This window comes from Giraffa tippelskirchi, chromosome 2, assembly GCF_054371585.1.
Source record: "Giraffa tippelskirchi isolate mGirTip1 chromosome 2, T2T-mGirTip1v1.2.pri, whole genome shotgun sequence".
Classification (NCBI taxonomy): domain Eukaryota; kingdom Metazoa; phylum Chordata; class Mammalia; order Artiodactyla; family Giraffidae; genus Giraffa; species Giraffa tippelskirchi.
In genome coordinates this window covers 133,640,182-133,660,638 of record NC_137276.1, presented here as the reverse complement: position 1 = coordinate 133,660,638, position 20,457 = coordinate 133,640,182, and the positions used below count along the sequence as shown (strand labels likewise).

The 20,457-nt window shown below is 39.2% G+C and overlaps 1 long non-coding RNA gene across 1 annotated transcript in view; it reads left to right on the top strand.

Moving 5' to 3' along the window:
* Positions 1 to 20,457, top strand: part of LOC145539260 (uncharacterized) — a 199,175-nt gene that overhangs the window by 78,708 nt on the left and 100,010 nt on the right. The window contains exon 3 of the long non-coding RNA XR_014077676.1: positions 9,398 to 9,534. This is a non-coding gene — a long non-coding RNA (uncharacterized LOC145539260). The remainder of the gene's footprint in view (positions 1 to 9,397; positions 9,535 to 20,457) is intronic.

Genomic DNA, 20,457 nt, shown 5'->3' with positions numbered 1-20,457 from the left:
TGTGTGTTTGAGGGGTGGTGCCCTCAAAATATTTAGATAACAGGGATCCTATTTCTCAGAGGTTTTTCTTCCAGATTAAAATAATAGTAATAATAATTTTCAAGTACCTTAAATAGCTTATAGCTAAAACAGCTCAATTCAAACCATTTCGAAGCTAATCCCAGCCTATTCCAAGATAACAGCTTAGTCCTGGAGGAGCCAGGCCAAAGGCTTTTTCAGCCAGTTTCAAAGAACAACCCCTGTTCAAAGGGGTGTATCAAAGACTGAATCAGCACAGTTTCAGTGAAGCAACCCCTATTCATGAAGGAGTGGGCCAAATGCAAACCAGATTTTTTAAATAGCCTGATTTCAAAATCAAGCTGAAGTGCCAAACAAGTACTCACATATGAAACAAGGTCTTAACCAAATATTGGGAACTCTAAAGCAGATCTCAAATAAAGCCTTGGGAGCTTCAAATGCACAGAGGATGTGAGCTCAGATCCAGGTTAAAGGTGTACCTTCAAGCCCTAGGGTCAGCAAGAAAAGCATTCAGTAACAGGTGACTCAGTTGTTGATACTGCACCTTTTGCATACCAGCCCCAGAGCCTCTGGGAATCTTATGTTTCCTGTTCCCCTACAGGCCACCAAAATGTTGACCTGAAGTAAATAGATGGCCAGGTATTTCTTCAGCAAGGATGGTTTTGTTGTTTTTTGGTTTTTTTTTTTAGTATCAGCAGAGAATTTCAATTCAGTGTCTATGGCAAATTACATGTATGTCCCCACCCAGCAAGGGAATGAGCATGCCTCTGTAGAGGGGGAAAGGAAATGGGGAGAGCTATAATAAATTAAGAGTCCATGACCTTTCACTGGCTGTGTCCCTGCCAGGAAAGAAGAGGAATCTTTCTTTTCCCTGTTGGGCTCTATATCATTGCAGAATGTGGGAGCCTAATCCAGTCTCCCAACTCTTTAATTGAGGTTTCTGTTTATTGGTTTGTTTTTTTTACAATGTGAATCTGCCTGTACTTGGGCTATCTTTATTGTTTGCCCTAGCTACAAGTACCAGTCTTTAAGTTCCTGTAGTGTGAGGAGTGGATTATTTTTATTTCATCCTCTATTGACTTTCTCTGACTGTGCTCTGTCACTCAGTTGTGTCTGACTCTGTAGCCCCATGTACTGTGGCCCATCATGGTCCTCTGTCCATGGAATTTTCCAGGCAAGAATATTGGAGTAGTTTGCCATTTTCTGGCCCAGGGGATCTTTCCGACCTAGGGATTGAACCCATGTCTCTTGAAGTCCTGCCTTGGCAGGTGAATTCTTTACTACTGCGCTACCTGAAAAGCCCTCTCCTATTGACTTTGAGCTCTCTTAAGTACTCCTCCTAAGAAAGGATCTAGGTTGCACATAGCTTTTTTTCCAAGGAGCATGCGTCTTTTAATTTCATGGCTGTAGTCACCATCTGCAGTGATAAGTTCAACCTATACAGCATATTAAAAAGCAGAGACATTACTCTGCCAACAAAATTCAATCTAGTCAAAGCTATGGTTTTTCCAGTAGTCATGTATGGATGTGAGAGCTAGACTGTAAAGAAAGCTGAGTGCCGAAGAATTGATGTTTTTGAACTGTGGTGTTGGAGAAGACTCTTGAGAGTCCTTTGGACTGCAAGGAGATCCAACCAGTCAATCTTAAAGGAAATCAGTCCTGAATATTCATTGGAAGGACTGATGTTGAAGCTGAAACTCCAATACTTTGGCCACCTGATGCTAAGAACTGACTCATTGGAAAAGACCCTGATGCTGGGAAAGATTGAAGGCGGGAGGAGAAGGCGATGACAGAGGATGAGATGGTTGGATGGCATCACTGACATGATGGATATTAGTTTGAGTAGGCTCCTATAGTTGGTGATGGACAGGGAGGCCTGGCGTGCTACAGTCCATGGGGTTGCAAAAAGTCGGACACAACTGAGCGACTGAACTGAACTGAATAATTAGTGATGTTGAGTATCTTTTTATGCCTTTTGACCATCTGTATGTCTTTTTTGGAGAAATGTCTATTTTGATCTTCTGTTCATTTTTTGATTGAATTTTTGGTTCTTTGTGTTTTGATACTGTGCTTACTGATTTGTTTACACTTTTTTGGAGATTAATCCCTTGTTATTCACATCGTTGGCAAATATTTTCTCCCATTTTGTAGGTTGTCTTTTCATTTTTATTATGATTTCCATTGATGTGCAAAAAGTTTTAAGTTCAATGAGCTGCCATGTTTATTTTTATTTCCATTATTTTAGGAGATGGTTCAAAAAATATATTGCTGTGATTTATGTCATGTGTTCTGCCTAAGTTTTCCTCTAAGAATTTTATAATACCTGACATTTATAATATCTTACATTTAAGTCTTTAATCCAATTTGAGTTTATTTTTGTGTGTGTTCTTAGATAATGTCTAATTCCATTCTTTTACATGGAGCTATCCAGATTTCTGAAGATGAGTAATTGGAGAAACTGTCTTTTCTCCATTTGTGCAGTCTTGATTCCTTTGTCATGCATTAACTGAACACATGGGCATAATTTTATGTCTGGGCTTTCTATCCTAGTCCGTTGATCTATATTTCTATTTTTGTGCAAGTACTGTACTGTTTTGATCAATGTTTCTGTTTTTGTATGAGTATCATACTGTTTTGATGATTGTTACTTTGTAGTATAGTCTGAAGTCAGGAAGCATGATTCCTCTAGAGTTTTTCTTTCTCAATGATTGTTTTGGCTATTTGGAGTCTTCTGTGTCACCATACAAGTTTCACAATTTTTTGTTCCAGGGCTGTAAAGAATGCCATTGGCAATTTGATAAGGATTGCATTGACTCTAGATTCCCTTGGGCACTATGGCCACTTTGACGATATTGTCAAATCCAAGAAAATCATATATCTTTCCATCTGTTTCTGTCATATATTTCTTTCAGCAGTCTCAAAGTTTTCAGAGTACAAATTTTTTGCTTCCTTACGTAGATTTATGCCTAGTTATTTAACTCTTTTTTAATGTGATGATAAATGGGATTGTTAAATTTTTCTTTGGGCTTTCCAGATGGTGCTAATGGTAAAGAACCTGCCTGCCAATGCAGGCAGTGTAAGAGACTTACATGCATGTTCAGTCTCTGGGTTGTGAAGATCCCTTGGAGGAGGGCATGGCAGCCCACTCCCGTATTCTTGCTTGGAGAATCTCATGGACAGAGGAGCCTGGAGGGCTACAGTCCATAGGGTTGCAGACAGTTGGACATGACTGAAGTGAATTGTTATTGTATGCAAATGCAAGTTATTTCTTTGTATTAATTTTACATCTTGCAACTTTACATGTTGATGAGGCCTAGCAGTTTTCTGGTAATGTGTTTAGGATTTTCTATGACTAGTCTCCTGTCATCTGCAAGCAATGGCAGTTTTAATACTTCTTTTCCAATTTGGATTCATTTCTTTTTCTTATCTGATTATTATAACTAGGACTTCCAAAACTATATTGTATATAAAAGTTACAAAAATGGACATCCTTGTCTTTTTCCTGATCTTAGAGGAAATGCTTTCACCTTTTCACCATTGAATACGATGTTAGCTGTGGGTTTGTCATATATGGCCTTTATTACATTGAGGTATGTTCCCTCTGTGCCAACTTTCTAGAAAGTTTTTATTATAAATGGATGTTGAAATTTATCCAAAGCTTTTTCAACTATTGAGATATTCATAATAATTTTTAGTCTTCAGTTTATTAATGTGGTATATCACACTGATTGATTTGCTAATACTGAAAGCTCATTTCATTCCTGGGATAAATACCACGTGATTATGGTGGATTGTCCTTTTAATGTATCATTGGATTTGTTTGCTAGTATTTTGTTGGAGAAGGCAATGGCACCCCACTCCAGTACTCTTGCCTGGAAAATCCCATGGCTGGAGGAGCCTGGTAGGCTGCAGTCCATGGGGTCGCTAGGAGTTGGACACGACTGAGCAACTTCACTTTCACTTTTCACTTTCATGCATTGGAGAAGGAAATGGCAACCCACTCCAGTATTCTTGCCTGGAGAATCCCAGGGATGGGGGAGCCTGGTGGGTTGCCGTCTATGGGGTCACACAGAGTCGGACACGACTGAAGCGAATTAGCAGCAGCAGCAGCAGCAGCAGCATTCTGTTGCACATTTTTATGTCTGCGTTCTTAAGTGATATTGTCCTGTAGTTTTCTTTTTTGTGTGGTATCTTTCATGTCAGGCTAATGGTGACCTCATAAAATGAGCTTGGAAGTGTTCCTGCCTCTACAGTTTTTTGGAATAGTTTTAGAAATATAGATGTTAAACTCTCTTCTAAATGTTTAATAGAATTCAAATATTCAAAACTGTGATGCCATCTGGTTCTGGACTTTCATTTGTTGTGAGCCTTTAATCACAGAGTCAATTTCAGTATTTGTCATTGTTTTCTTCATATTTTTTATTTCTTCCACCTTCAGTCTTGTGAGATTATACCCTTTTAAGAATTTGTTCATTTCTTCTAGGTTGTCCATTTTATTGGCACATAGTTTTTTATAATAGTCTTTCATGAAGCTTTGTGTTTCTGTGATGTCTGTTGTAACTTCTCCTTTTTCACTTCTAATTTTATTGATATGTGCCCTTTCCCTTTTTTTCTTCATTTACCTTGCTGATGGTTTACCAATTTTGTTTATCTTTTTACAGGGCCAGCTTTTAGCTTCACTGATCTTTTCTGATGGTTTCTTTGTCTTTACTTCATTTATTTCCTCTCTGATCATCACAATTTCTTGCCTTCTACTAACTTTGGATTTTGTTTTTTCTTCTCTAGTTGCTTTAGGAGTAAGTTTAGGTTGTTTGAGATTTTTCTTATTTCTTGATACAAGCTTGTATCACTATAAATGTTCTTCAGCCTTCCATGATACCTCCTTAATTTTACAAATATTGTGACCAAGTTTGCCTGATCTGGTGTCCAGAAATAAGTGGCACTGGTGTTGACTAAGAATTTGACAGGCTTTCCACCTATGTCCAGTGTTAGCCAGGGCTCCTCAGGGGTCAGTTGGAGTGCCAGCTTAGGAACCCCCTGACCCCTAATTCTTCATTTATGTGGAGGATTTGCCATTTCTATTCCCCTTATGGGGGCAGTGAGAGCATTTTCTCATGTTCCTCCTGTTTACATTTGGCACACTGGCACTGCTTGGGTCCTAGTTTCCTTGGTTTGCTATCCAATAGTGTGACTGGGGGTCACTCACGAGAGTCATTTGAGCATACCTGGTGCCTTTTTCTGAACTCAGGTCAAACATCCTTGTTCTGTTTGGACAGGCAGTACTTATTACATGGAGCTTTTTCTGATCTCATCTCTTGGCTCACTGGGTTGGCCACTTTCCTTTATCAAACTGAAAGTGATAATTGGAGGATGCTATTCTTGACCTCTGGAGGTAGACAAGCGGAGGAAAGAAAAACCCTGGTGCAGCCACTGTTGTCCTTGTACAGGGGTCAAGAAGACAGCACTACTGGGAGACAGTAGCAAGACTACCATGGCTCCCTGTCACCCACAGGTCCCCATTGTTCCTGGGTGTCTGGCACCAGAAGAGGCAGTGGGCAGATACATGCAAGTTTTAGTTTTTGATCCCCAACATTGTGATCCCCTCAAGGCAGTACTGTCCATATCACTCTAGGGGCTATACTGTGTCTGCACCACAACCACATGTTGGGTTGCTGGGCAGAGTCTCTCTGAATTTAGCTGAAGGTTGTTGCCATTCTGCCACATTGGCGTGAACTCATAGAACAGTTAGTCATCCTCACTTGAACTTTCCAAAGCCTCTGCTGTCTCCTCCCACTGAAGCCGGTGTGAACCTGGAACCTAGTGGATGGCTGCAGGCACAAAGGCCACTGTCTGTCCCACCCAGGATACTGAAATATTATTTCCGAATTTCCTGAGTTGGTCCCCAATAAAGACCCTCCTGCCCAGGATCATTTGAGGCTGTAAAACAAGACCAAGTTTGGTTCAGAAGCAAAGAAACCTTGGTATGAGCTTGTGTTCTAGATTACACACTGTCCTTGACAGGTCTCCAGTGAAGCAGTCCTTACTGTATTGGGAGGAAGACAAAGAGGCAGAGTTGTTACTGGTCAGGTGCAGCACCTATTCACGTGGCCTGCCACCACTATCCTGAATTGTGTCATATATGGTACTTCTGCATATGAACCACTGAGCTGAGGTATTGAGTGCAGCTGCTTAGCACTGGGGACTCTAGTCTGAAGTACTGGGTGCAAGGCTTCTGCAGGCTGAACCGTATGAGCAAGTGAAACTTGCTAACTTTGTACACAAAGTACAAAGGTAAAGACAAACATTTAGATTTTACTTTATTAGCAGATTCTATTTTTATTTTCTAAGAATTATTAATGGGTTTTGCCAGTGACAAGAGGAATGCTACTGGGAAGAGACTTAGCTTTTGATCTGTGGTCCCAAAATGTTATCCAAGACTAGACTTGTGTATCACATAACTAAATGTATGCATTATTTTACTTATTTTCCAGAGGTTCTGAATTTTGTGGTAGTTGTTTTGCGATACAAATCTGAAATTTTCAATTTAAAAATGGCTCATAGTTTTATGATCTTTTATGTTATGGTGATACACTGACAGATAAGGAAACCACTTCCTTAAACCTTGTCAAATACAGAACACTAACCCAGACAGACTGTATATTACCTTAAGCATAGTATTTGTATTTTTTATTTATATAGAATAATATGAGCTTTCACCTCCACAATCATTACTATAGCAATCACATCTCTAAATGTTATTTTCAATTTTATAGATTGACTTTACTATAAAATTAGATTATACTATGAATTGAAATCATTATATAATATTGTAACTTCATTGAGTCATTATATAAATTGAGACAATGTATATAAGTATTTTATGATAAATATTCTCTTGAAACTTTTATCTTCAATTTTCTTATCCTATGTAACATCTAAGATATTTTTAATAATCAGCTTTCAGAATTCTCCTTTTGTGTCCCTCAAACTTAATTTTACTTTCAACTGTAATTAGCTTTTTAAATTTATTTTTAATTTTTATAATTTTATTTATTTTTGGCCATGCTGGGTCTTCATTGCTGCATTGGGCTTTTTCTCTAGTTGTGGCATTCAGGGGCTACTCTCTAGTTGTGATGTGACGGCTTCTCATTGTGGTAGCTTCTCTTGTTGAGGAGCATGGCATGTGGGCTCAGCAGTTGAAGTTCTTGGGCTCTAGAGCAAAGGCTCAGTAGTTGTGACCCACGGGCTTAGTTGCTCTGTGGCATGTGGGATCTTTCCAGATCAGGGATTGAACCTGTGTCTCCTGCATTAGCAGGCAGATTCTTTACCACTGAGCCACCAGGGAAGCCCCCATAATTAGTTTTAAGTTTTATATAAACTATGCTTTTCCTCTAACTTAAACTAACTAAAAAAATTAAAAGTTTGAATTGCTACACTATTTGTTTCATTTTAATTTTCAATATCATTTGTTAAAAATAATGCAGAATGTCAGGCCTTATGCAAGGCAGTAAAGAGAATCTTAAAAAATAACATTTGAATATGGGTTCTTTACCTGCGAATTCCATAGTTTAACTGGAATGAGAGGGAACAAACTCTTGAAATGATGGAGTATCTTTCTCCCCAAAGCTTGGCTAAGGCCATGGGAGGGCACCTCTAACTGCCTAATGGTAGCATGAGTGGCTTCCTGGAGGAGACAGTGTTTAATCTGCAACATTTAGGCTTGAGGAGAAATAAATTTAGAAGAGACAAAGAAGAATATCACATGCAAAAGAAAAAGTAATAAAGCATGGCTCTTTTTTTGAAATCACAATTTGGGTATAGTGTAAAACAAGGGACTTTGTGAAGAAATAGGGTTAAAAAAGCTGTAATAGTAATAATAATGTAGCATGAAGTGTCATGTGAAGATTTTTCCTTAAGTTTGTACAGAGATATTAATATGTTTAGTCAAGACAGACTTTAGATTTGATTTTTGTTCCTGTGAGTTAAGTAACATTTCTGTAAACATAATCAACAATGTTAGGTTCCATATTGTCAAACCTTATTTTTTCATAGGAAGAGTAATCTAGTCAGAGCCATTGTGCTAGTCTTTTATGGAAAAACAGCCTGTAGTTTCATGGGTAATAAATTAAAATTATGGTAATTTTTGTAATTGTTTTTATATGGCTTATTTTCTTTATGACAGATTTCTTGCCAGGATTTTTCAAGTTTCACCCAAATGCATCAGATTGGCATAGCCTAAAATGCAATAAATGTTAACAAAGGACATTAGAAAATTGCTAGGATATGATGCAATAATAAACAAAAAATCTAGTTTTTATTCCCATTACCTACTGAGCAACCAAAAGGAAGTTTTTTTAATCTTGGGATATAGGAACATTGGTCATTTTGATATTCAAATATTTGTAAATTTTAGTAAAGTTTTTATGTTTATTAAACCATACATATTTTCATACACATGCAATATTAATAAAACACAATTGTTAGCATATTAGCTATTCATTGACTATTAGTTTTAGGGTAAAAATTACCTCCAAATACATAATGTCAAATTAAAATAGGTATCATTAGTATGTAAGTAGCAATTAATGAAACTCTTTACTTATGTAGTAGTTAATTCTAAAATATGAAATTGTGTTTAAATATTTCTAATAAGCAAATCTGGGGAAACTAATACCATATTTGAAGTCTATAAACATAGCAATTCATCTACAATGACATATATAGTACTACTGGTGAGCCTATAATGTGAAAAAAAAAAAATTAGGGAAAATGTACTGACTGGTAATCAATAATTCAACCCAAAACAAATGAAACTTCTTTATATCATAATTATTCAATGAAAGGGAACATGTGAAACAATTTAATTGGGCTTTCTAACTATAATACATTCCCCCAGTCCATGGCTTTGTGTGCATGCTTGTATGTGAAAATACTTTCAAGTTGTTACTGTGAACACAGACTATTCTCCATATCGGTAAACAAAGGATGTGTGATCATCAAGCCTTCAGTCACTGTAGCCTCCCCTGATTGTGTACCCTGAGAGGACTCAGAATGAAGAAAAACAGGATACTGGCCTTAGATAGGGTGCATATCAAAGAAGTAACTTCACTGAGCCCAGATTCTTTCATCTTCCCATACATAGAGAAGCACTAAATTCATTAACATTAGCTATGTAGTTTTCTTTAATTGACCGGAGTCTTTCAATGTTCCACTACCTAGTTTTCATTGCAAAACCCCTATATATCCTGGTTCCTCCCTTATCACTTTGGGACAGTCCCTCAGAGTTATCTGAGAAGCTGTCTTCCTAGGTGAAGTCATCAGCAAGTTTGCTAAATAAAACATAATTCTTAACTTTTAAATTGTGCTTTTATTTTTTAAGTCAACATTTTTGGTGAATGTCAAGAGGTCCAGAGCTGACTTCTCTCCTTTTCCTGGAATCTACGAGGATTCGGAGCCTGGTACCATCAGAGGCCTCGTATGCCCATCCACCTCCTTGGAGAGTCCAGACAAATTTTGGTGAGTCTTCCCTAGTTCTCAGATCTTCCAATTACTGGTTGATGATCCTGAGTTTTATTTGGCAGTATATAATAGGCCCAGTTGAAAGATACAGCCACATCAGGCTCCCCATCCCAGGAGTCCTGCATCAGGAAGATGAGCCCCTGGAACACTTGGCTTTGAAGGCTGGCAGGGCTTAATGTTGGAAGATGCACTGGACTGGAGGTAATAGTCTTCACTGTTAAAGAGTACACATAAAATCTCACATTCATCAGGGCTTAGAGCAAAGGCAGAAACTTGATAGTAGATTAGATCAGACCTATCTCCTGCTCTTGGAGAGTCTACCATTGAGTAAGGGGGCAACTGTTGCTCACCCTGGGGACATAGACCCTGGTGGCAGCCACATTCGAGAACATTCTACCTTGTGGCATTGCTGCTGTAAGCTGCCGAAGTGGGATCCTTCCTCTAGGTCATTAGCACCAAAACCTGTTCTCCCACCCCAATAGCCAGGAGGCACTAGTACTGCGGTGCCATAGGCCAAACAACTAACTTGGGGGGAACACAGCCCACCCATCAGCAGACAGGCTGCTTAAAGACTTCCTGAGCCCACAGCCACCTCTTGGCATGGCCTTGCCCACCAGTGGGCAAAGACTCAGCTCTAACCACTAGGGGGCAGGTTTCCTTTCCTCTAGGAAACCTGCACTTAGCCACAGTAACAGTCTCCCCTACTGGGGGGGAGGACACCAGATGCAAGAAAACCATGACCCTACCACCTCCAAACACAGTCAGATGCTTCTCTGGAACCATCAGGTCCTGAACTTGTCCAATAGCAGGCCAGTGAACCTTTAGAACACCCTGGACCCCATAGCCAAAGGCATCAGCAACCAATCCCCAGTGCAAAAAATCTGAAAAAAAAAAAGCTCTGGGATCCCTAGATCTTGCAGTCAGACTCTGGGAACTGGTTCTGCCTGAAAGTCCAGCCCTAACCCCAGGACTTAGCTTTACCTACCAGTGAGTGGGAAACAGCCCTGGAGTCTTTGAGGTCCTGACTCCATCCACCAATGTGCCAGCTCTAGCCCCAGAGCCCGCTAGGGGTCTGCAGCCAGTCACCTCATGACCAGGCACCACTAAACAGCAGCCAGCAGCAACCACCAAGACAGGGTCTAATAACCAACCAGGTTAGGGTCTGACCAGTCACCCCAACACAACAGAGGACCCATGCAACCCACTTAGGGGGAACCCCTGAAACATATGATTTGGATGACAAGAGGAGACACTGCTAGGATGCATGGGACGTCACCTACAGAAGACATTTCTCCAAGCTTAATAAAATGTAACTAACCTACCACATACATAAAAGTACAAGTAGCAGCATAGAATGAGGTGGCCTAGGAACATGTTCCAGACAAAGGAACAAGATGAAAGCCCCAGAAGAATAACAAAGTGAAGCATAGATAAGGAGCTTACCTATGAAAGAGTTAAGAGTCATGATTGTAAAGATGATCCAAGAACTTGGGAGAGGAATAATAGATGCCAAGAGCAAGAAGTTCAGAGTTTTTAACAAAAAGTTAGAAAATAAAAAAGCAACAGAGCAAAGATAAAAGAATACAATAATTGAAATGAAAAATACACTAGAAGGAATTAGTAGTACACTGTATAGAGTAAGTGATTCATTCTTCTGTATCAATGAGCTGGAAGACAGAATAGTGGAAATCACTGTTACGGAACAGAAAAAAGAAAAAAAAACAAGGACAGTTTAAGAGACCTCTGGAACAGAATCATGTTCATTAATATTTGCATTATAGGAGTCTCAGAAGGAGAAGAGAGAAAGGACCTGAGAAAATATCTGGAGACATAATAGCTGAAAACTCCCCTACCCTGGGGAAGGAAACAGCCTGCTGTTGACTAAAAAAAGATGTACAACTTGAGAGTTGTGAGTTAAGTTTTATCTGAGGCAAAATGAGGACTGCAGCCCAGGAGGCAGCATTTCAGATAGCTCTGAGAGACTGTTCCAAAGTGGCAGTGGGGGAAAGTCAATATATAAGGTTTTGGTGAAGGTGGAGTTCAGTACCAGGAAGCACTCATTCTACAAAAGGTTTTTTGTTAGTCATGAAGATCTGATGTCACCATGAAGGGATTTAGTGCTTCTCTAGATATGAGGAGATGCAAGGATTGAGATCATAAAATCTGTTCCTAAAAACATCCAACTATGTAAAGACATGTCCCACCAGATTCCCTGGAGCACAGAGTGCCTCACTCCACCCTGAACTCCCTCAGGGGTTGTTGAAGGTCAACAGCTATAGCAGCATGGGGTTCAGTCTCCGTAGAGGCAGATGGCAAACGCCTTTGTTGTTCAGTCCTTGGCAAAGCTCTTGGTAAGTGCCAATTTGTAGTTAACACTTCCAAGTCCAGGAAGTACAGAGATTCCCACACAGGATTAACCCAACGAAGAATACACTAAGACACATTATAATGAAAATGAGAAAAATTAAAGAGAATATCAAAAGCAGCAAGAGAAAACCAACAAGTTGCATACAAGATAACTCCTATGATTTTATCAGCTGATTCATCAGCAGAAACTGCATGCCAGAAGGGAGAGGCATGACATATTGAAAGTAATGGAAGGGACAAATTACAACTAAGAATACTCTCCCATGCAAGAGTCTCATTCAGATTTGATAGTTGAGTTTAAAGTTTTACAGACAGGCAAAAACTAAAAGAATTTAGCAACACCAAACCAGCTTTACTACAAATAAAGAAAGGAACTTCTCTAGGGGAAAAAAAGAAAAGGCCACAGCTAGAAACAGACAAACTTTAAAAGCTGAAATAAAAAAGGTCACTGGTAAAGGCAGACATACAGTAAAGGTAGAAAATCGTCCATACACAAAGCTAGTAGGGAGGTTAAAGACAAAAGTAGTAAAATAATCTGTATCTGATGTTTTTCTAGAAATAGTATAGTGAAGTAGAAGGATGTGAGCTCACTTCCTCCCACGAAAACACCAAAATCACAACTAACTGCTGAACAACCATCAACAAAAAAATGCTAGAATTTACCAAACAGATATCCTACACCCAGAGATGAACAGACCACAATAGATGGTAGAAAGGGTGCAATCGCGGTAAAATCAATCCCACAACCACTGGGTGAACAACCCACAAACTGGAAAATAATTATATCACAGAGGTTCTCCCAAAGAAGCAAGAGTTCTGACCCCTTTGTCAGGCCTCCCATCCTGGGGGTCAGGTAACAAGAGGGAAAGTCCCCGGTCATCTGGCTTTGAAGGCCAGTGGGGTTTGATCACAGGAATTCCACTATAGGATGGCACACACATACACACCAGGATCCTGAGAAAAGCAGTAACCTCACAAGAGCCTGGGCCAGATATACTTGCTGGTATTGGAGGGCGTGCAGAGGCAGGGGGCAGCTGCAATTCACTATAGGGACATGAGCCTTCCTGCAGGCCACCATTTTCTCACCAAGATCTGGCCCTACCCAACAGCCTGTGTGTCCCCATGCAGAGACACCTCAGGCCAAAAAATGAACAGGGCAGGAACACAGCCCCACTCATCAGTTGACAGGCTGCCAAAGTCCTCCTGAAACCACAGTTTCCTACTTATACATCCCTTGACATGGCCCTGCCCACCAGAGGGACAAAACCTGTGACACAAACTCACCAAGTGTGCAACATCCTCCCAGACCCAATTTTACCTTTCCTCTAAAAGGCAAGGTAAAATGTAAAGGGCAAGGTAAGTGGAAAGAATCCACCTACAATGCAGGAGACCTGGATTCGATTCCTGGGTCTGGAAGGTCTCCTGGAGAAGGAAATGGCAACCCACTCCAGTCTTCTTGCCTGGAGAATCTCATGGACAGAGAAGCCTGATGGGCTACAGTCGGTGGGGTCGCAAGGGTCATACACGACTTAGCGACTAAACCACTAACAAAGGATTTGAAGGGTAGTAAGAAACAGTGCAAATGTGTTGCCTGCTGTGCTGAAAATAATGATTTGCCTTTGACCCAGTAGTCTCATGTGTTTTGCTAGTATCTGTGAAATCAGAGCAGGCAAACTTGTGAAGTAAAATTTCAGATCCTTCATTTCTCTTGACATGACTAAGTGTAAGTCTTCATTGGTCCCAAGTGGGAATTTTGCATGTTTAGTAGAGTCCCTCTTCCTGAACTCCAGTGTTTATCCTCTTAGCAATGTGAGACTGCAAACATTTTGCTCTGCTTTTCATTGGCTTTTTGTTTAGCCTCTGACCCTGAGCATCTTAAGAAATCAGCTAACACTTTGAGGGGAGAAATCTGTTGAGAAAGGGCTCCTCTCTTCTCTCTGGGTCTTGTCCCCTCAGCCTGTTCCCTGATGTCTATAAAATCCAAATTTTTATTCTATCACTGAGAATGTTCTCCAAGTTCCCTGGGCTTTTCTATCTTTAAAGTGTAACCTTCTGTCTTGAATTTTGTAATTTGAACCTTACCCAAAATTCAGCAGAGTCCCTAAGGGTAAAAGTTATCCACAGAAAGTTGTGCTTCTTTCTCTCAGGGCTCTAGGATCTTCAAGTCCTGGTTGCCTTAGCAGCTATGAGGTACCTTCAAAATAAGATTTAGTACTTTTCTTCTTTGCACTTTCCTTTGCTTCTCTTATTCTCTCTCTTTCTTGCCCCACCTCCCCTCCCTTCTTCTTTCTGCCTTACTGCTTTTCATCTGGTTATCACTAGGAGCGTTGTTCTTCCACTGAACTCCAGCAACTGACCAGCTATATAATACTGATCTTATAAATATTTTAATCAAAATCATATTAAGTGAGCATTTGAAGTACTTTAATCACTGCTCCTTTAAAAAGCTAATTTCCTATGTCAACAGCAGAATTTAATACCAATAGACTGTTTCCACTACATAAATACTTCTTTGTTAAACATGTGAAGTAGATTTGATATTTTATAGACTATAATAGTGCATATAGCACTATACAGTATGAAATTTTATAAAATTCTTCTCAGTTTATCAACCCCATTTCTGATGCTTACAGAACTTTGATCTCATTAATTCAAGGTAATCAATCATTTCAGCTTTAAGATTTGGACTTAGGAATGGCTAAAGGCTTAGGTATATTCAGATTTCTTTCATTCAGTATTCTCCTTGTGTTTTCTCAGCATTCATATGTACTGTGGATATATGCACACACATACATACATACAGCTAGCAGGGTGTCCACCACATTGACATAATGTGCTAGTGATTACCACATCTCTTTTTTTTTAGCACAGTCAATTCATGGTGATAAATCTAGGGAGCTGAGAGTGCCATCCCTGCTGACTGATCCTCCAACCTCAACTCATATTATCACTGCTGATCTGAGTCGCAGACTTACCATTGATCAGTTCCCACTTTGTCAATCTATTTTTACATTCTCAGATCTAGAGTTTCCTTGCCTTTTGCCCCTACAGTTTAGTAGCTCTCAATTCTGAGCAGTCTTTTATGCCCTGGGATGAATGAATATTTGAGGCATTCACTGAGGTTGGCTATATGATTCTGTCTCTCTCTGCCTATGATAACAGTGTGATGACCCCATTTTGAATGGGTAATCTGAAATTACCTCCTGCCAGAAACCCAAATCAGTAAAGGGAATAAATTTCGCTACCTTCATAGTTTCAGAATTACCTAGAGGTTTGTGTTAATTCTCTTTGATTGGTTTTCTAAAACAGAGGCCAGACAGCAAGAAGCTATCTCTGTTCTCCTTTCCCAGACATATTACCTCTCAGGATAGGTTTCTGTTCTGCAACTGTACAGTGGGAAAAACTGTGTATGTCATTATATGTTTTAGTCTATGTTATATGATACGAGGTTTGTGCTGCAATGCCCTCAAGCTTTGATTTGGATTTGCAAGGACAAGTTTTTGATTGCCAGATCCCTTTTTCTCTCTCATGCTGCTGCTGCTGCTGCTAAGTCACTTCAGTCATGTCCGACTCTGTGAAACCCCATAGACGACAGCCCACCAGGCTTCTCTGTCCCTGGGATTCTCCAGGCAAGAAGACTGGAGTGGGTTGCCATTTCCTCCTCCAGATTATGGGAGCTAGAGGGGGCAATAAGAATCCTTTCCTCCAACAATCAGGGATTTGTGCTGCAAAGATGCAGACTTAGAAGCAGACAACTAGAGTCCTGAATCTGGTTAAGTCCACTGTGATCTCTTCAGAATCTTGGCTAATGTTCAGTCACAATAGATTTACTGGATCCAGGATCCACACAGTGGTCATTTCCTTATCTGTGATGTATAGTTGGTATTTATAAACTTGAAAATTGGAGTAACATTCACATAAACCCCCTAACTTATTCTGGAGTAGAGATGTAGTGGGAAAGACCAAGCATAATTCTCTAAAAAGCACCCCTTCACACACACACACACACACACACACACACACACACACGCACACACACAGCTAAGACATAAACCAGAAACAGTATTATTTCTCAGGGGAGATTAGGCTTAAGTAATAACAGTGATAATAATACTCAAATAATGAAGTGTTACTGGGGAGAATGGTGATCCCTACCACATCTGCATTTACTTTACTAGAATGCCCCCTGCAGAAATAGAATGCATCCTATAGAGTAATGTACATGTTTAAGACACATGTACTCCAGAACATGGAAGATAAACCTTACAAAGATTCCGGGACCTGTCATAACAGTGAATTTTTAGCCCTTTGGAGGTGGGCTTCCCTGGTGGTTCAGATGGTAAGGAATCTGCCTGCAATGCAGGAGACCTGGGTTTGATCCCTGGGTCAGGAAGATCACCTGGAGAATAGTGGCAACCCACTCCAGTATTCTTGCCTGGAGAATCCCATGGACAGAGGAGCCTGGCGGGCTACAGCCCATGGGGTCACAAAGAGTCAAATATGACTGAGTGACTAACACTTTCGCTTTCATCTTTGGAGGCAGGCCAGGATATTACTTCCAAAATAAAAGATACATATTTGCACTTTTGAAACACCTACCATGAAATATGAAGCACAGTAACTGGGAGGCCTCTTTGTGTTCTAGAAGCATCACATTCAATACCTAGTAGCACTAATACGCCCATTAACTAGATGGCACCGAAGCCCTGCTAGCTTTAAGTCAGGGCAGAGAGGAAAGGGTTTTGCAGCATGTTCTGGCAATTTTCTAACAACTCTGTCTCCTTTCAGTTGTCCTCTTCCCTCTTTCAGATACATTGTTTCAAAATACACATGTGATAACTTGCTTTGTATAATATTCAAAATAATTATAATCCTTTCATGTCCCTTCAAGACCTGGCTCTCATTGCTCTATCCAAGACTGTCTCTTACTACTTTCACTTCCTGTCCTGCATTGTAAACATACCACACTCACACACACTCTACCCATGACCAGCTCTTAGGTTTCTCAACATGGTATACCTCTCACAGCTGCTAGTTCTTCTGTTTTTAACTATTAATATTTTTAACTGATATCATTTTCATTTCCAGCTCTTTGAACAATTACTTACCTTGTATTTCTAGCCAAGTTTAGGTTACTTTCTTCTTGGTAAATTTTTCTAACCTCCCTTCTAATACTTCCCATCTTCCTTAACTAATAGCCTAATTCAGTTAACATAAGTCAGCTCTCATTAAATACACCTGAAGCATTTATCATGCAGTGTGTTAACTGGTTCTTCACTTTTTTTGTCTCCTCTAGATTATAAGATCCCTTGAAAGGGTATAGACAATGATTTACTCACCTTATACTCCCAGCACTTCTCATGGTGCTTGCTACCTGCGAAAAACACTATTACTTAATGAATAAATGATTTAACAAACCATAAGTGATACCCTAAGTGTTCCAAATATTTTGTTGAGATTCTCTCTCTTAAGGTAAGGCAAATTCCCTTTAGCCTCTTTTCAAAAGCTTATATCTTTCCATTTTAGCTGAAATTGCATTCTATGTCAAGGATATCACTTCCTTAATAGCTCCCTCTGTGAAGGATACACTTTTAACCACCAAACCGCCACATGCCACAGGGCACTGACATATTCCAAATGTTGTTTTTTTCACTTTTTAGATGAGAATTATTCCACCTGTTGGCACAGCTTTGAATCTTATAGAATACTACTTAATAATGTCTCTTTGTCACAGATTACTGATTTCTAATTTATATCCTCACATTCAGCAAAGTCGAATTTTCCCACAATTGCAAATATAATGGCAATTCTAACATCCATATAAATGACAAGTCGAAGAGCCCAACCTCATTTCATGGACTCAATTCAAAGGTCTTTTATCTGCATTCCATTTTAGCTATGTCCTCTGACATCCATTTCACAGAACCCAGATGTGTTCCACATCATAAATATTAATTTAAAGATCAAGGTCTCTTAATTTAATCCCCTGTTCTTTCAGTTCTTTCATACTCCTACTTCCAGTAACCGCACTCCTTGATCTCATTATGTTCTTGACTTCTTTTTCCTTTCCATTTAAACCTGGTTGATCAAAGTTCCTTTTAGATTCATTCCTTTTGATAATAAGTCTAGATTCAAAATGAATAACTTCATTAGTCAGGAATTCCTCATTTGAAATATTAAAAACAGATGATTTAAATCAAAACAGGAATTTCTTGAATTATCTGTAGATAGGTCATGAAATCAGAACTAGAGACGGAGAGGCAGGTCCCATATACTATGCATCCATGACCACAGCCAACAGTATCCCTCCTGCATGCTCTACTGAAGGCTCCTTGTGCAGCACCAGCAAGTACTAGATGAATTGACTTGTACTGAAAACAGAGCTTCACTGTAAACTAAATATCACTACTGATATTTCTGTCATTGTGTACTGTAATTAGATTCTTTGACAGTACTTTTGCCACATCAAAAGTTTTTCTGTTGTTTCCTAGTAAATTTTGTTATTAAAAATCAAAATCCAAGACAGGAATATCTGATTGGATGAGGCTCACTGGACTTGTTCTTGCCCTATTAAAAAGAGATTCTGGGATATTGAGTAATAGTCATTTTCAGCTTGCATAATCAGAGCTAGTTTTCACCCATCATCAAAACTCATAAATTGCTCACTCAGTAGAATGTATCCAAAAAGGCCAAGTGCTAGTTTGAGCTTACAATTCAAAGGAGAATCTTTCATTTCTCTGGTGAAACCATTTTTGCCCTTGGGCGTAAAAGTTCTAAAGCAGCAAATAACTCAAAGTGATGAGAAGAAACATTTTTGTAAATTGAAAAGTTTGATGAAATCATAATATATATTCTTTCCTCTTCTCCACTTTTTTAGCAGTGAATTTAGTCCACATTTCTAAACCCAGATTTAAATGTTTGAACTAATTCTCTAATCTTATTCCTTTCTAGTATTCAAATATCTTCTTAAACCATTTGATAGCATCAGTAAATTATTTTTGACAATCAGTATTAGAATAGACTATACTATGCTAGGACAAAACAATCTTACTGTCTCAGTTACTTAACGGGGCGAATGTTTCTTCTCATTCCTACTATAGGTACAAAGCTTGATGAGGTGGAGAGATCAGAAGGGACACCACTGTAAAAATCACTTAGAACCACATATGACAGAAGCACCACTGAAACCTGAATCTTGCTCAGTTGCAACACAGAGCGAGATAAAGCTGAAGGGCAGTGCTAACCTTCATTACTTTCTCTCTTTGCCGTTTGGCTAGATGTCATCATATCACATCATCTTAACTACCTAACTACAAGACGGCGAGAAAATATAGGGCAATAGAATGTTTAGAAAGCACCAATCTATTACACAATTTATTCTCCTAGACAAAAATACCTCTCAAAATTCAACTGCTGGCAAGATTTCCCATTTCTAGTATGCTTCAGGGAAAATCCACCTAAGGGTGAATGCTCTAGAAGTTCAGTTTCTACTGGTGCCACCATAACATCTAGAGTCATCTCTTTTTAAGGGTTAACTGTTTTCTCCTGAGACAACTGGTCACAGGGAATGTCTTACAAGGAAGTGACAATACTGACAAAATAAGCACACACAGAATGTGAAACACCTGCTGGTGGATTTATTTTTATTATTGCGGCCCCTAGAGGGGATTCCTTAACATTCCAAAGAACAATGATATCCCCAGTGACTTCACTAAACTGGCTACTCTCTAAACTGTGTTGGAATTAAGCTCCCACACTCTGGCATATATGAAACTTGCAAAAGAGTGTAAATTATCGGCTTTGTCAGTTCTCTAGGTACTAATAGCCTCTGGGCCATAGGGATTCTGCCATGTCCACTGAAATCAGGGTGACTTTTTGGATTATAGCATATTCTCCTAACACTCACTCTATAGAAAACAGGGCAAGAAAGCACTGCTTTAAGAGATACTAGCACTTCATTAATCAAAACAATTTATAATATCTTAGTATTTTTAGGACATCTTTACATGTCATGGTTCTTAGAAATAATTAAGGAATGGGTGTTTAGTTCTACATGATATGCACACTCCAACATGCCTATCTACCTAACTCATTGAAAATTTTCCTTACTATTTCAATAAATCTCTGGCATCATAGAGAACAATGTGGATTCATGGACAAGAGCAAGGAACCTGCAGCCTAGTTGTAAGCCCCAGTTCTTCTGCTTACTGTCAGTTCCCTGCTCTCCTTTCCCTACCTGTGCAATCAAGGATAAAAATCCTATTTACCTGATATTTATGTTGTAATAAAATAAATGAATTAATCCATGTATAGCATTTAAAACAGAGCTTGGAATATATGGAATATACAGAGGTATCAATAAAAATAAATATCTAAAATTTATCATAAGCCACTATTGAGTCCATGATTTATGCAAAACACCAGGCCAAAAATTAGAAAGACTTCAAATTGCCCAAATTGGTTGTTTTAGTAATGTCTAAGACACAAGATGAACCCTGCATACACATCTGTAATTTGGTTTGAATGTCAAAACTAGTGATGATGCAAAAACCC